The following is a 14,994-nucleotide window of genomic DNA, read 5'->3' on the forward strand; positions in this document are numbered from 1 at the left end:
TGAGAGAGGACATTGAGGAAGGGGATGAGAGATGACATTGGGGAAGGGGGAGAGAGAGGACATTGGGGGAAGGGGTGGGAGTTGACAAAGGGGGAAGGGGGCGAGAGATGACATTTGGGAAGGGGGTGAGAGAGAACATTGGGGAAGGGGGTGAGAGAGGACATTGGGGAAGGGGGTGAGAGAGGACATTGGGGAAGGGGTTGAGAGGCGACATTGGGGAAGAGGGTGAGAGAGGACATTGGGGACGGGGGTGAGAGAGGACATTGTGGAAGCGGGTGAGAGAGGATATTGGGGAAGGGGGTGAGAGAGGACATTGGGGAAGGGGGTGAGAGAGGACATTGGGGAAGGGGGGAGGAGAGGACATTGGGGAAATGGGTGAGAGAGGACTTTGGGGAAGGGGTGAGAGAGGACTTTGGGGAAGGGGTGAGAGAGGACATTGGGGAAGAGGGTGAGAGAGGACATTGGGGAAGGGGGCGAGAGAGGACAATGGGGAAGAGGGTGAGAGAGGATATTGGGGAAGGGGGTGGGAGAGGACATTGGGGAAGGGGTGAGAGAGGACATTGGGGAAGGGGGGAAGAGAGGACATTGGGAAAGGGGTTGAGAGAGGACATTGGGGAAAGGGGTGAGAGAGGACATTGGGGAAGGGGGGAAGAGAGGACATTGGGAAAGGGGTTGAGAGAGGACATTGGGGAAAGGGGTGAGAGAGGACATTGGGGAAGGGGGTGAGAGAGAGGATATTGGGGAAGGGGGTGAGAGAGTACATTGGGGAAGGGGGTGAGAGAGGACAATGGGAAAGGGGGTGAGAGAGGACATTGGGGAAGGGGGTGAGAGAGGACATTGGGGAAGGGGGTGAGAGAGGACATTGGGGAACGGGGTGAGAGAGGACATTGGGGAAGGGGGTGAGAGAGGACTTTGGGGAAGGGGGTGAGAGAGGACATTGTGGAAGGGGGTGAGAGAGGACATTGGGGAAGGTGGTGAGAGAGGACATTGGGGAAGAGGGGAGGAGAGGACATTGGGGAAGCGGTTGAGAGAGGACATTGGGGAAGGGGGTGAGAGAGGACATTGGGGAAGGGGGTGAGAGAGGACATTGGGGAAGGGGGTGAGAGAGGACATTGGGAAAGGGTGAGAGAGGACATTGGGAAAGGGGGTGAGAGAGGACTTTGGGGAAGGGGTTGAGAGAGGACATTGGGGAAGGGGGTGAGAGAGGACATTGGGGAAGGGGGTGAGAGAGGACATTGGGGAAGGGAGTGAGAGAGGACATTGGGGAAGGGGGTGAGAGAGGACATTGGGAAAGGGTGAGAGAGGACATTGGGGAAGGGGGTGAGAGAGGACATTGGGGAAGGGGGTGAGAGAGGTCATTGGGAAAGGGTGAGAGAGGACATTGGGGAAGGGGATGAGAGAGGTCATTGGGAAAGGGTGAGAGAGGACATTGGGGAAGGGGGTGAGAGAGGACATTGGGGAAGGGGTGAGAGAGGATATTGGGGAAGGGGGTGAGAGAGGACATTGGGGAAGTGGCTGAAAGAGGTCTTTGAGGAAGGGGGTGAGAGAAGACATTGAGGAAGGGGGCGAGAGAGGACATTGGGGAAGGGGGTGACAGAGGACATTGGGGAAGGGGGTGAGAGAGGACATTGGGGATGGGGTGAGAGAGGAAATTGTGGAAGGTGGTGCGAGAGGACATTGAGGAAGTGGGTGAGAGATGACATTGGGGAAGGGGGTGAGAGAGGAGATTGCGGACGGGTGTGAGAGAGGACATTGGGGAAGAGGGTGAGAGAGGATATTGGGGAAGGGGGTGGGAGAGGGTGAAGAGAGGACATTGGGGAAGGGGGTGAGAGAGAGTACATTGGGGAAGGGGTGAGAGAGGACATTGGGGAAGTGGGTGAGAGAGGACATTGGGGAATGGGGTGAGAGAGGACATTGGGGAAGGGGGTGAGAGAGGACATTGGGGAAGGGGGTGAGAGAGGTCATTGGGGAAGGGGGTGAGAGAGGTCATTGGGGAAGGGGGTGAGAGAGGACATTGGGGAAGGGGGTGAGAGAGGTCATTGGGGAAGGGGGTGAGAGAGGTCATTGGGGAAGGGGGTGAGAGAGGACATTGGGGAAGGGGGTGAGAGAGGACATTGTGGAAGGGGTTGAGAGACGACATTTGGGAAATGGGTGAGAGAGGACATTAGGGAAGGGGGTGAGAGAGGACATTGGGGAAGGGGGTGAGAGAGAGGACATTGGGTAGGGGGTGAGAGAGGACATTGGGGAAGGGGGTGAGAGAGAGGACATTGGGGAAGGGGGTGAGAGAGGACATTGGGGAAGGGGGGAAGAGAGGACATTGGGAAAGGGGTTGAGAGAGGACATTGGGGAAGGGGGTGAGAGAGGACATTGGGGAAGGGGGTGAGAGAGAGGACATTGGGGAAGGGGGTGAGAGAGGACATTGGGGAAGGGGGTGAGAGAGGACATTGGGGAAGGGGGTGAGAGAGGACTTTGGGGAACGGGGTGAGAGAGGACATTGAGGAAGGGGATGAGAGATGACATTGGGGAAGGGGGAGAGAGAGGACATTGGGGGAAGGGGTGGGAGAGGACAAAGGGGGAAGGGGGCGAGAGATGACATTTGGGAAGGGGGTGAGAGAGAACATTGGGGAAGGGGGTGAGAGAGGACATTGGGGAAGGGGGTGAGAGAGGACATTGGGGAAGGGGTTGAGAGACGACATTGGGGAAGAGGGTGAGAGAGGACATTGGGGACGGGGGTGAGAGAGGACATTGGGGAAGGGGGGAGGAGAGGACATTGGGGAAGCGGTTGAGAGAGGACTTTGGGGAAGAGGGTGAGAGAGGACATTGGGGAAGGGGGTGAGAGAGGACATTTGGGAAGGGAGTGAGAGATGACATTTGGGAATGGGGTGAGAGAGGACATTGGGGAAGTGGTGAGAGAGGACATTGGGGGAGGGGGTGAGAGATGACATTTGGGGAAGGGAGTGAGAGATGACATTTGGGAAGGGGGTGAGAGAGGACATTGGGGATTGGGTGAGAGAGGACATTGGGGAAGGGGGTGAGAGAGGACTTTGGGGAAGGGGATGGGAGATGACATTGGGGAAGGGGGAGAGAGATGACATTTGGGAATGGGGTGAGAGATGACATTTGGGAAGGGGGTGAGAGATGACATTTGGGAATGGGGTGAGAGAGGACATTGGGGAAGTGGTGAGAGAGGACATTGGGGGAAGGGGTGAGAGATGACATTTGGGGAAGGGGGTGAGAGATGAAATTTGGGAATGGGGTGAGAGAGGACATTGCGGAAGGGGTGAGAGAGGACATTGGGGGAATGGATGGGAGAGGACATTGAGGAAGGGGGGAGGAGAGGACTTTGGGGAAGGGGTGAGAGAGGACTTTGGGGAAGGGGTGAGAGAGGACAATGGGGAAGGGGGTGAGAGATGACATTTGGGAAGGGGGTGAGAGATGACATTTGGGAATGGGGTGAGAGAGGACATTGGGGAAGTGGTGAGAGAGGACATTGGGGAAGGGGGTGAGAGAGAGGACATTGGGGAAGGGGGTGAGAGAGGACATTGGGGAAGGGGGTGAGAGAGGACATTGGGGAAGGGGGTGAGAGAGGACTTTGGGGAACGGGGTGAGAGAGGACATTGAGGAAGGGGATGAGAGATGACATTGGGGAAGGGGGAGAGAGAGGACATTGGGGGAAGGGGTGGGAGAGGACAAAGGGGGAAGGGGGCGAGAGATGACATTTGGGAAGGGGGTGAGAGAGAACATTGGGGAAGGGGGTGAGAGAGGACATTGGGGAAGGGGGTGAGAGAGGACATTGGGGAAGGGGTTGAGAGACGACATTGGGGAAGAGGGTGAGAGAGGACATTGGGGACGGGGGTGAGAGAGGACATTGGGGAAGGGGGGAGGAGAGGACATTGGGGAAGCGGTTGAGAGAGGACTTTGGGGAAGAGGGTGAGAGAGGACATTGGGGAAGGGGGTGAGAGAGGACATTTGGGAAGGGAGTGAGAGATGACATTTGGGAATGGGGTGAGAGAGGACATTGGGGAAGTGGTGAGAGAGGACATTGGGGGAGGGGGTGAGAGATGACATTTGGGGAAGGGAGTGAGAGATGACATTTGGGAAGGGGGTGAGAGAGGACATTGGGGATTGGGTGAGAGAGGACATTGGGGAAGGGGGTGAGAGAGGACTTTGGGGAAGGGGATGGGAGATGACATTGGGGAAGGGGGAGAGAGATGACATTTGGGAATGGGGTGAGAGATGACATTTGGGAAGGGGGTGAGAGATGACATTTGGGAATGGGGTGAGAGAGGACATTGGGGAAGTGGTGAGAGAGGACATTGGGGGAAGGGGTGAGAGATGACATTTGGGGAAGGGGGTGAGAGATGAAATTTGGGAATGGGGTGAGAGAGGACATTGCGGAAGGGGTGAGAGAGGACATTGGGGGAATGGATGGGAGAGGACATTGAGGAAGGGGGGAGGAGAGGACTTTGGGGAAGGGGTGAGAGAGGACTTTGGGGAAGGGGTGAGAGAGGACAATGGGGAAGGGGGTGAGAGATGACATTTGGGAAGGGGGTGAGAGATGACATTTGGGAATGGGGTGAGAGAGGACATTGGGGAAGTGGTGAGAGAGGACATTGGGGGAGGGGGTGAGAGATGACATTTGGGGAAGGGAGTGAGAGATGACATTTGGGAAGGGGGTGAGAGAGGACATTGGGGATTGGGTGAGAGAGGACATTGGGGGAATGGGTGGGAGAGGACATTGGGGAAGGGGGGAGGAGAGGACATTGGGGATGGAGGTGAGAGAGGACGTTGGGGAAAGGGGTGAGAGTGGAAATTGGGGGAGTTGCTGAGAGCGGAAATTGGGGGAGGGGTGTGACAGGACATTGGGGAAGGGGATGAGAGAGGACATTGGGGAAGGGGGTGAGAGAGGACATTTTGGAAGGGGGCGAGAGAGGACATTGGGGGAGATGCTGAGAGCGGAAATTGGGGGAGGGGTGAGAGAGGACATTGGGGAAGGGGATGAGAGAGCACATTGGGGAAGGGGGTGAGAGAGGACATTGGGGAAGGGGGTGAGAGAGGACATTTGGGAAGGGGGTGAGATAGGACATTGGTGAAGGGGATGAGAGATGACATTGGGGAAGGGGGAGAGAGAGGACATTGGGGAAGGGTGTGAGAGATGACATTTGGGAAGGGGGTGAGAGATGACATTTGGGAAGGGGGTGAGAGATGAAATTTGGGAATGGGGTGAGAGAGGACATTGGGGAAGGGGTGAGAGAGGACATAGGGGGAGGGGGTGAGAGATGACATTGGGGAAGGGGGCGAGAGAGGACATTGGGGAAGAGGGTGAGAGAGGATATTGGGGAAGGGGGTGGGAGAGGGTGAAGAGACGACATTGGGGAAAGGGGTGAGAGAGGACATTGGGGAAGGGTGTGAGAGAGGACATTGGGGAAGGGGTGAGAGAGGACATTGGGGAAGTGGGTGAGAGAGGACATTGGGGAATGGGGTGAGAGAGAGGAAATTGGTGAAGATTGTGAGAGAGAGGACATTGGGGAAGGGGGTGAGAGAGGACATTGGGGAATGGGGTGAGAGAGAGGAAATTGGTGAAGATTGTGAGAGAGAGGACATTGGGGAAGGGGGTGAGAGAGGACATTGGGGAAGGGGGTGAGAGAGGTCATTGGGGAAGGGGGTGAGAGAGGTCATTGGGGAAGGGGGTGAGAGAGTACATTGGGGAAGGGGGTGAGAGAGGACATTGTGGAAGGGGTTGAGAGATGTCATTTGGGAAATGGGTGAGAGTGGACATTGGGGAAGCGGTTGAGAGAGGACATTGGGGAAGGGGGTGAGAGAGGACATTGGGGAAGGGGGTGAGAGAGGACATTGGGGAAGGGGGTGAGAGAGGACATTGGGAAATGGGGTGAGAGAGGACATTGGGAAAGGGTGAGAGAGGACATTGGGGAAGGGGGTGAGAGAGGACTTTGGGGAAGGGGTTGAGAGAGGACATTGGGGAAGGGGGTGAGAGAGGACATTGGGAAATGGGGTGAGAGAGGACATTGGGGAAGGGGTTGAGAGAGGACATTGGGGAAGTGGGTGAGAGAGGACTTTGGGGAAGGGGATGGGAGATGACATTGGGGAAGGGGGAGAGAGATGACATTTGGGAATGGGGTGAGAGATGACATTTGGGAAGGGGGTGAGAGATGACATTTGGGAATGGGGTGAGAGAGGACATTGGGGAAGTGGTGAGAGAGGACATTGGGGGAAGGGGTGAGAGATGACATTTGGGGAAGGGGGTGAGAGATGAAATTTGGGAATGGGGTGAGAGAGGACATTGCGGAAGGGGTGAGAGAGGACATTGGGGGAATGGATGGGAGAGGACATTGAGGAAGGGGGGAGGAGAGGACTTTGGGGAAGGGGTGAGAGAGGACTTTGGGGAAGGGGTGAGAGAGGACAATGGGGAAGGGGGTGAGAGATGACATTTGGGAAGGGGGTGAGAGATGACATTTGGGAATGGGGTGAGAGAGGACATTGGGGAAGTGGTGAGAGAGGACATTGGGGGAGGGGGTGAGAGATGACATTTGGGGAAGGGAGTGAGAGATGACATTTGGGAAGGGGGTGAGAGAGGACATTGGGGATTGGGTGAGAGAGGAATTTGGGGGAATGGGTGGGAGAGGACATTGGGGAAGGGGGGAGGAGAGGACATTGGGGATGGAGGTGAGAGAGGACGTTGGGGAAAGGGGTGAGAGTGGAAATTGGGGGAGTTGCTGAGAGCGGAAATTGGGGGAGGGGTGTGACATGACATTGGGGAAGGGGATGAGAGAGGACATTGGGGAAGGGGGTGAGAGAGGACATTTTGGAAGGGGGTGAGAGAGGACATTGGGGGAGATGCTGAGAGCGGAAATTGGGGGAGGGGTGAGAGAGGACATTGGGGAAGGGGATGAGAGAGGACATTGGGGAAGGGGGTGAGAGAGGACATTGGGGAAGGGGGTGAGAGAGGACATTGGGGAAGGGGGTGAGAGAGGACATTTGGGAAGGGGGTGAGATAGGATATTGGGGAAGGGGATGAGAGATGACATTGGGGAAGGGGGAGACAGAGGACATTGGGGAAGGGTGTGAGAGATGACATTTGGGAAGGGGGTGAGAGATGACATTTGGGAAGGGGGTGAGAGATGAAATTTGGGAATGGGGTGAGAGAGGACATTGGGGAAGGGGTGAGAGAGGACAAAGGGGGAGGGGGTGAGAGATGACATTGGGGAAGGGGGCGAGAGAGGACATTGGGGAAGAGGGTGAGAGAGGATATTGGGGAAGGGGGTGGGAGAGGGTGAAGAGACGACATTGGGGAAAGGGGTGAGAGAGGACATTGGGGAAGGGTGTGAGAGAGGACATTGGGGAAGGGGTGAGAGAGGACATTGGGGAAGTGGGTGAGAGAGGACATTGGGGAATGGGGTGAGAGAGAGGAAATTGGTGAAGATTGTGAGAGAGAGGACATTGGGGAAGGGGGTGAGAGAGGACATTGGGGAAGGGGGTGAGAGAGGTCATTGGGGAAGGGGGTGAGAGAGGTCATTGGGGAAGGGGGTGAGAGAGGACATTGGGGAAGGGGGTGAGAGAGGACATTGTGGAAGGGGTTGAGAGATGACATTTGGGAAATGGGTGAGAGTGGACATTGGGGAAGCGGTTGAGAGAGGACATTGGGGAAGGGGGTGAGAGAGGACATTGGGGAAGGGGGTGAGAGAGGACATTGGGGAAGGGGGTGAGAGAGGACATTGGGAAATGGGGTGAGAGAGGACATTGGGAAAGGGTGAGAGAGGACATTGGGGAAGGGGGTGAGAGAGGACTTTGGGGAAGGGGTTGAGAGAGGACATTGGGGAAGGGGGTGAGAGAGGACATTGGGAAATGGGGTGAGAGAGGACATTGGGGAAGGGGTTGAGAGAGGACATTGGGGAAGGGGGTGAGAGAGGACTTTGGGGAAGGGGATGGGAGATGACATTGGGGAAGGGGGAGAGAGATGACATTTGGGAATGGGGTGAGAGATGACATTTGGGAAGGGGGTGAGAGATGACATTTGGGAATGGGGTGAGAGAGGACATTGGGGAAGTGGTGAGAGAGGACATTGGGGGAAGGGGTGAGAGATGACATTTGGGGAAGGGGGTGAGAGATGAAATTTGGGAATGGGGTGAGAGAGGACATTGCGGAAGGGGTGAGAGAGGACATTGGGGGAATGGATGGGAGAGGACATTGAGGAAGGGGGGAGGAGAGGACATTGGGGATGGAGGTGAGAGAGGACGTTGGGGAAAGGGGTGAGAGTGGAAATTGGGGGAGATGCTGAGAGCGGAAATTGGGGGAGGGGTGAGAGAGGACATTGGGGAAGGGGGTGAGAGAGGACATTGGGCAAGGGGGTGAGAGAGGACATTTTGGAAGGGGGTGAGAGAGGACATTCGGGGAGATGCTGAGAGCGGAAATTGGGGGAGGGGTGAGAGAGCACATTGGGGAACGGGATGAGAGAGGATATTGGGGAAGGGGGTGAGAGAGGACATTGGGGAAGGGGGTGAGAGAGGACATTGAGGAAGGGGGTTGGAGAGGACATTGTAGAAGGGGGTGAGATAGGACATTGGGAAAGGGGATGAGAGATGACATTGGGGAAGGGGGAGAGAGAGGACATTTGGGAAGGGGGTGAGAGATGAAATTTGGGAATGGGGTGAGAGAGGACATAGGGGGAGGGGGTGAGAGATGACATTGGGGAAGGGGGCGAGAGAGGACTTTGGGGAAGAGGGTGAGAGAGGATATTGGGGAAGGGGGTGTGAGAGGGTGAAGAGAGGACATTGGGGAAAGGGGTGAGAGAGGACATTGGGGAAGGGTGTGAGAGAGGACATTGGGGAAGGGGTGAGAGAGGACATTGGGGAAGTGGGTGAGAGAGGACATTGGGGAATGGGGTGAGAGAGAGGAAATTGGTGAAGATTGTGAGAGAGAGGACATTGGGGAAGGGGGTGAGAGAGGACATTGGGGAAGGGGGTGAGAGAGGTCATTGGGGAAGGGGGTGAGAGAGGTCATTGGGGAAGGTGGTGAGAGAGGACATGGGGGAAGGGGGTGAGAGAGGACATTGTGGAAGGGGTTGAGAGACGACATTTGGGAAATGGGTGAGAGAGGACATTGGGGAAGGGGGTGAGAGATGAAATTTGGGAATGGGGTGAGAGAGGACATAGGGGGAGGGGGTGAGAGATGACATTGGGGAAGGGGGCGAGAGAGGACATTGGGGAAGAGGGTGAGAGAGGATATTGGGGAAGGGGGTGTGAGAGGGTGAAGAGATGACATTGGGGAAGGGGGCGAGAGAGGACATTTGGGAAGAGGGTGAGAGAGGATATTGGGGAAGGGGGTGTGAGAGGGTGAAGAGAGGACATTGGGGAAAGGGGTGAGAGAGGACATTGGGGATGGGTGTGAGAGAGGACATTGGGGAAGGGGTGAGAGAGGACATTGGGGAAGTGGGTGAGAGAGGACATTGGGGAATGGGGTGAGAGAGAGGAAATTGGTGAAGATTGAGAGAGAGAGGACATTGGGGAAGGGGGTGAGAGAGGACATTGGGGAAGGGGGTGAGAGAGGTCATTGGGGAAGGGGGTGAGAGAGGTCATTGGGGAAGGGGGTGAGAGAGGACATTGGGGAAGGGGGTGAGAGAGGACATTGTGGAAGGGGTTGAGAGACGACATTTGGGAAATGGGTGAGAGAGGAAATTGGGGAAGGGGGGAAGAGAGGACATTGGGGAAGCGGTTGAGAGAGGACATTGGGGAAGGGGGTGAGAGAGGACATTGGGGAAGGGGGTGAGAGAGGTCATTGGGGAAGGGGGTGAGAGAGGTCATTGGGGAAGGGGGTGAGAGAGGACATTGGGGAAGGGGGTGAGAGAGGACTTTGGGGAAGGGGTTGAGAGAGGACATTGGGGAAATGGGTGAGAGAGGACTTTGGGGAAGGTGTGAGAGAGGACATTGGGGAAGGGGGTGAGAGAGGACATTGGGGAAGGGGGTGAGAGAGGACATTGGGGGAAGGGGTGGGAGAGGACATTGGGGGAGGGGGTGAGAGAGGACATTTGGGAAGGGGGAGAGAGAGGACATTGGGGGAAGGGGTGGGAGAGGACATTGGGGGAGGGGGTGAGAGAGGACATTGGGGAAGTGGTGAGAGATGACATTTGGGAATGGGGTGAGAGATGACATTTGGGAATGGGGTGAGAGATGACATTTGGGAATGGGGTGAGAGATGACATTTGGGAATGGGGTGAGAGAGGACATTGGGGAAGGGGGTGAGAGAGGTCATTGGGGAAGTGGTGAGAGCGGACATTGGGGGAGGGGGTGAGAGATGACATTGGGGGAGGGGGTGAGAGATGACATTGGGGAAGTGGTGAGAGCGGACATTGGGGAAGTGGTGAGAGATGACATTTGGGAATGGGGTGAGAGATGACATTTGGGAATGGGGTGAGAGATGACATTGGGGAAGAGGGTGAGAGAGGACATTGGGGAGTGGTGAGAGCGGACATTGGGGGAGGGGGTGAGAGATGACATTGGGGAATGGGGTGAGAGAGGACATTGGGGACGTGGTGAGAGCGGACATTGGGGGAGGGGGTGAGAGATGACATCTGGGAAGTGGTGAGAGAGGACATTGGGGAAGGGGTGAGAGAGGACATTGGGGAAGGGGTGAGAGAGGACATTGAGGATGGGGTGAGAGAGGACATTGAGGATGGGGTGAGAAAGGACATTGGGGAAGGGGTGAGAGAGGACATTGGGGAAGTGGTGAGAGCGGACATTGGGGGAGGGGGTGAGAGATGAAATTTGGGAATGGGGTGAGAGAGGACATTGGGGGAATGGGTGGGAGAGGACATTGGGGAAGGGGGGAGGAGAGGACATTGGGGAAGGGGGTGAGAGAGGACGTTGGGGAAAGGGGTGAGAGTGGAAATTGGGGGAGATGCTGAGAGCGGAAATTGGGGGAGGGGTGAGAGAGGACATTGGGGAAGGGGGTGAGAGAGGACATTGGGGAAGGGGGTGAGAGAGGACATTGGGGAAGGGGGTGAGATAGGACATTGGGGGAGATGCTGAGAGCGGAAATTGGGGGAGGGGTGAGAGAGCACTTTGGGGAAGGGGTGAGAGAGGACATTGGGGGAATGGGTGGGAGAGGACATTGGGGAAGGGGGGAGGAGAGGACATTGGGGACGGAGGTGAGAGAGGACGTTGGGGAAAGGGGTGAGAGTGGAAATTGGGGGAGATGCTGAGAGCGGAAATTGGGGGAGGGGTGAGAGAGGACATTGGGGAAGGGGATGAGAGAGGATATTGGGGAAGGGGGTGAGAGAGGACATTGGGGAAGGGGGTGAGAGAGGACATTTTGGAAGGGGGTGAGAGAGGACATTGGGGGAGATGCAGAGAGCGGAAATTGGGGGAGGGGTGAGAGAGCACATTGGGGAAGGGGATGAGAGATGACATTTGGGAATGGGGTGAGAGATGACATTGGGGAAGGGGGTGAGAGAGGACATTGGGGAGTGGTGAGAGCGGACATTGGGGGAGGGGGTGAGAGATGACATTGGGGAATGGGGTGAGAGAGGACATTGGGGAAGTGGTGAGAGCGGACATTGGGGAAGGGGGTGAGAGAGGACATTTTGGAAGGGGGTGAGAGAGGACATTGGGGGAGATGCTGAGAGCGGAAATTGGGGGAGGGGTGAGAGAGCACATTGGGGAAGGGGATGAGAGAGGATATTGGGGAAGGGGGTGAGAGAGGACATTGGGGAAGGGGGTGAGAGAGGACATTGGGGAAGGGGGTGAGATAGGACATTGGGGAAGGGGATGAGAGATGACATTGGGGAAGGGGGAGAGAGAGGACATTGGGGAAGGGTGTGAGAGATGACATTTGGGAAGGGGGTGAGAGATGACATTTGGGAAGGGGGTGAGAGATGAAATTTGGGAATGGGGTGAGAGAGGACATTGGGGAAGGGGTGAGAGAGGACATAGGGGGAGGGGGTGAGAGATGACATTGGGGAAGGGGGCGAGAGAGGACATTGGGGAAGAGGGTGAGAGAGGATATTGGGGAAGGGGGTGTGAGAGGGTGAAGAGAGGACATTGGGGAAAGGGGTGAGAGAGGACATTGGGGAAGGGTGTGAGAGAGGACATTGGGGAATGGGGTGAGAGAGAGGAAATTGGTGAAGATTGTGAGAGAGAGGACATTGGGGAAGGGGGTGAGAGAGGACATTGGGGAGGGGGGTGAGAGAGGTCATTGGGGAAGGGGGTGAGAGAGGACATTGGGGGAGGGGGTGAGAGATGACATTGGGGAAGGGGGTGAGAGATGACATTTGGGAATGGGGTGAGAGAGGACATTGGGGAAGGGTTGAGAGAGGACATAGGGGGAGGGGGTGAGAGATGACATTGGGGAAGGGGGCGAGAGAGGACATTGGGGAAGAGGGTGAGAGAGGATATTGGGGAAGGGGGTGTGAGAGGGTGAAGAGAGGACATTGGGGAAAGGGGTGAGAGAGGACATTGGGGAAGGGTGTGAGAGAGGACATTGGGGAATGGGGTGAGAGAGAGGAAATTGGTGAAGATTGTGAGAGAGAGGACATTGGGGAAGGGGGTGAGAGAGGACATTGGGGAAGGGGGTGAGAGAGGTCATTGGGGAAGGGGGTGAGAGAGGACATTGGGGGAGGGGGTGAGAGATGACATTTGGGGAAGGGGGTGAGAGATGACATTGGGGAAGGGGGTGAGAGATGACATTTGGGAATGGGGTGAGAGAGGACATTGGGGAAGTGGTGAGAGAGGACATTGGGGGAGGGGGTGAGAGATGACATTTGGGGAAGGGGGTGAGAGATGACATTGGGGAAGGGGGTGAGAGATGACATTTGGGAATGGGGTGAGAGAGGACATTGGGGAAGGGTTGAGAGAGGACATAGGGGGAGGGGGTGAGAGATGACATTGGGGAAGGGGGCGAGAGAGGACATTGGGGAAGAGGGTGAGAGAGGATATTGGGGAAGGGGGTGTGAGAGGGTGAAGAGAGGACATTGGGGAAAGGGGTGAGAGAGGACATTGGGGAAGGGTGTGAGAGAGGACATTGGGGAATGGGGTGAGAGAGAGGAAATTGGTGAAGATTGTGAGAGAGAGGACATTGGGGAAGGGGGTGAGAGAGGACATTGGGGAAGGGGGTGAGAGAGGTCATTGGGGAAGGGGGTGAGAGAGGACATTGGGGGAGGGGGTGAGAGATGACATTTGGGGAAGGGGGTGAGAGATGACATTGGGGAAGGGGGTGAGAGATGACATTTGGGAATGGGGTGAGAGAGGACATTGGGGAAGTGGTGAGAGAGGACATTGGGGGAGGGGGTGAGAGATGACATTTGGGGAAGGGGGTGAGAGATGACATTGGGGAAGGGGGTGAGAGATGACATTTGGGAATGGGGTGAGAGAGGACATTGGGGAAGTGGTGAGAGAGGACATTGGGGGAGGGGGTGAGAGATGACATTTGGGGAAGGGGGTGAGAGATGACATTGGGGGAAGGGGGTGAGAGGACATTGGGGGAGGGGGTGAGATAGGACATTGGGGAAGGGGGTGAGAGAGGACATTTGGGAAGGGGGTGAGAGAGGACATTGGGGAAGGGGGTGAGAGAGGACATTGTGGAAGGGGGTGAGATAGGACATTGGGGAAGGGGATGAGAGATGACATTGGGGAAGGGGGAGAGAGAGGACATTTGGGAAGGGGGTGAGAGATGAAATTTGGGAATGGGGTGAGAGAGGACATAGGGGGAGGGGGTGAGAGATGACTTTGGGGAAGGGGGCGAGAGAGGACATTGGGGAAGAGGGTGAGAGAGGACATAGGGGGAGGGGGTGAGAGATGACTTTGGGGAAGGGGGTGAGAGAGGACATTGGGGGAAGGGGGTGAGAGAGGACATTGGGGGAGGGGATGAGAGAGGACATTGGGGAAGGGGGAGAGAGAGGACATTGGGGGAAGGGGTGGGAGATGACATTGGGGGAGGGGGTGAGAGAGGACATTGGGGAAGTGGTGAGAGATGACATTTGGGAATGGGGTGAGAGATGACATTTGGGAATGGGGTGAGAGATGACATTTGGGAATGGGGTGAGAGAGGACATTGGGGAAGTGGGTGAGAGAGGACATTGGGGAATGGGGTGAGAGAGAGGAAATTGGTGAAGATTGTGAGAGAGAGGACATTGGGGAAGGGGGTGAGAGAGGACATTGGGGAAGGGGGTGAGAGAGGTCATTGGGGAAGGGGGTGAGAGAGGTCATTGGGGAAGGTGGTGAGAGAGGACATGGGGGAAGGGGGTGAGAGAGGACATTGTGGAAGGGGTTGAGAGACGACATTTGGGAAATGGGTGAGAGAGGACATTGGGGAAGGGGGGAAGAGAGGACATTGGGGAAGCGGTTGAGAGAGGACATTGGGGAAGGGGGTGAGAGAGGACATTGGGGAAGCGGTTGAGAGAGGACATTGGGGAAGGGGGTGAGAGAGGACATTGGGGAAGGGGGTGAGAGAGGACTTTGGGGAAGGGGTTGAGAGAGGACATTGGGGAAATGGGTGAGAGAGGACTTTGGGGAAGGGGGTGAGAGAGGACATTGGGGAAGGGGGTGAGAGAGGACATTTGGGGAAGGGGTGGGAGAGGACATTGGGGGAGGGGGTGAGAGAGGACATTTGGAAAGGGGGAGAGAGAGGACATTGGGGGAAGGGGTGGGAGAGGACATTGGGGGAGGGGGTGAGAGAGGACATTGGGGAAGTGGTGAGAGATGACATTTGGGAATGGGGTGAGAGATGACATTTGGGAATGGGGTGAGAGATGACATTTGGGAATGGGGTGAGAGAGGACATTGGGGAAGGGGGTTAGAGAGGTCATTGGGGAAGTGGTGAGAGCGGACATTGGGGGAGGGGGTGAGAGATGACATTGGGGGAGGGGGTGAGAGAGGACATTGGGGAAGTGGTGAGAGATGACATTTGGGAATGGGGTGAGAGATGACATTTGGGAATGGGGTGAGAGATGACATTGGGGAAGGGGGTGAGAGAGGACATTGGGGA

The sequence above is a fragment of the Heptranchias perlo genome, unplaced genomic scaffold (genome assembly GCF_035084215.1).
Source record: "Heptranchias perlo isolate sHepPer1 unplaced genomic scaffold, sHepPer1.hap1 HAP1_SCAFFOLD_371, whole genome shotgun sequence".
NCBI classification, from domain to species: Eukaryota; Metazoa; Chordata; class Chondrichthyes; order Hexanchiformes; family Hexanchidae; genus Heptranchias; species Heptranchias perlo.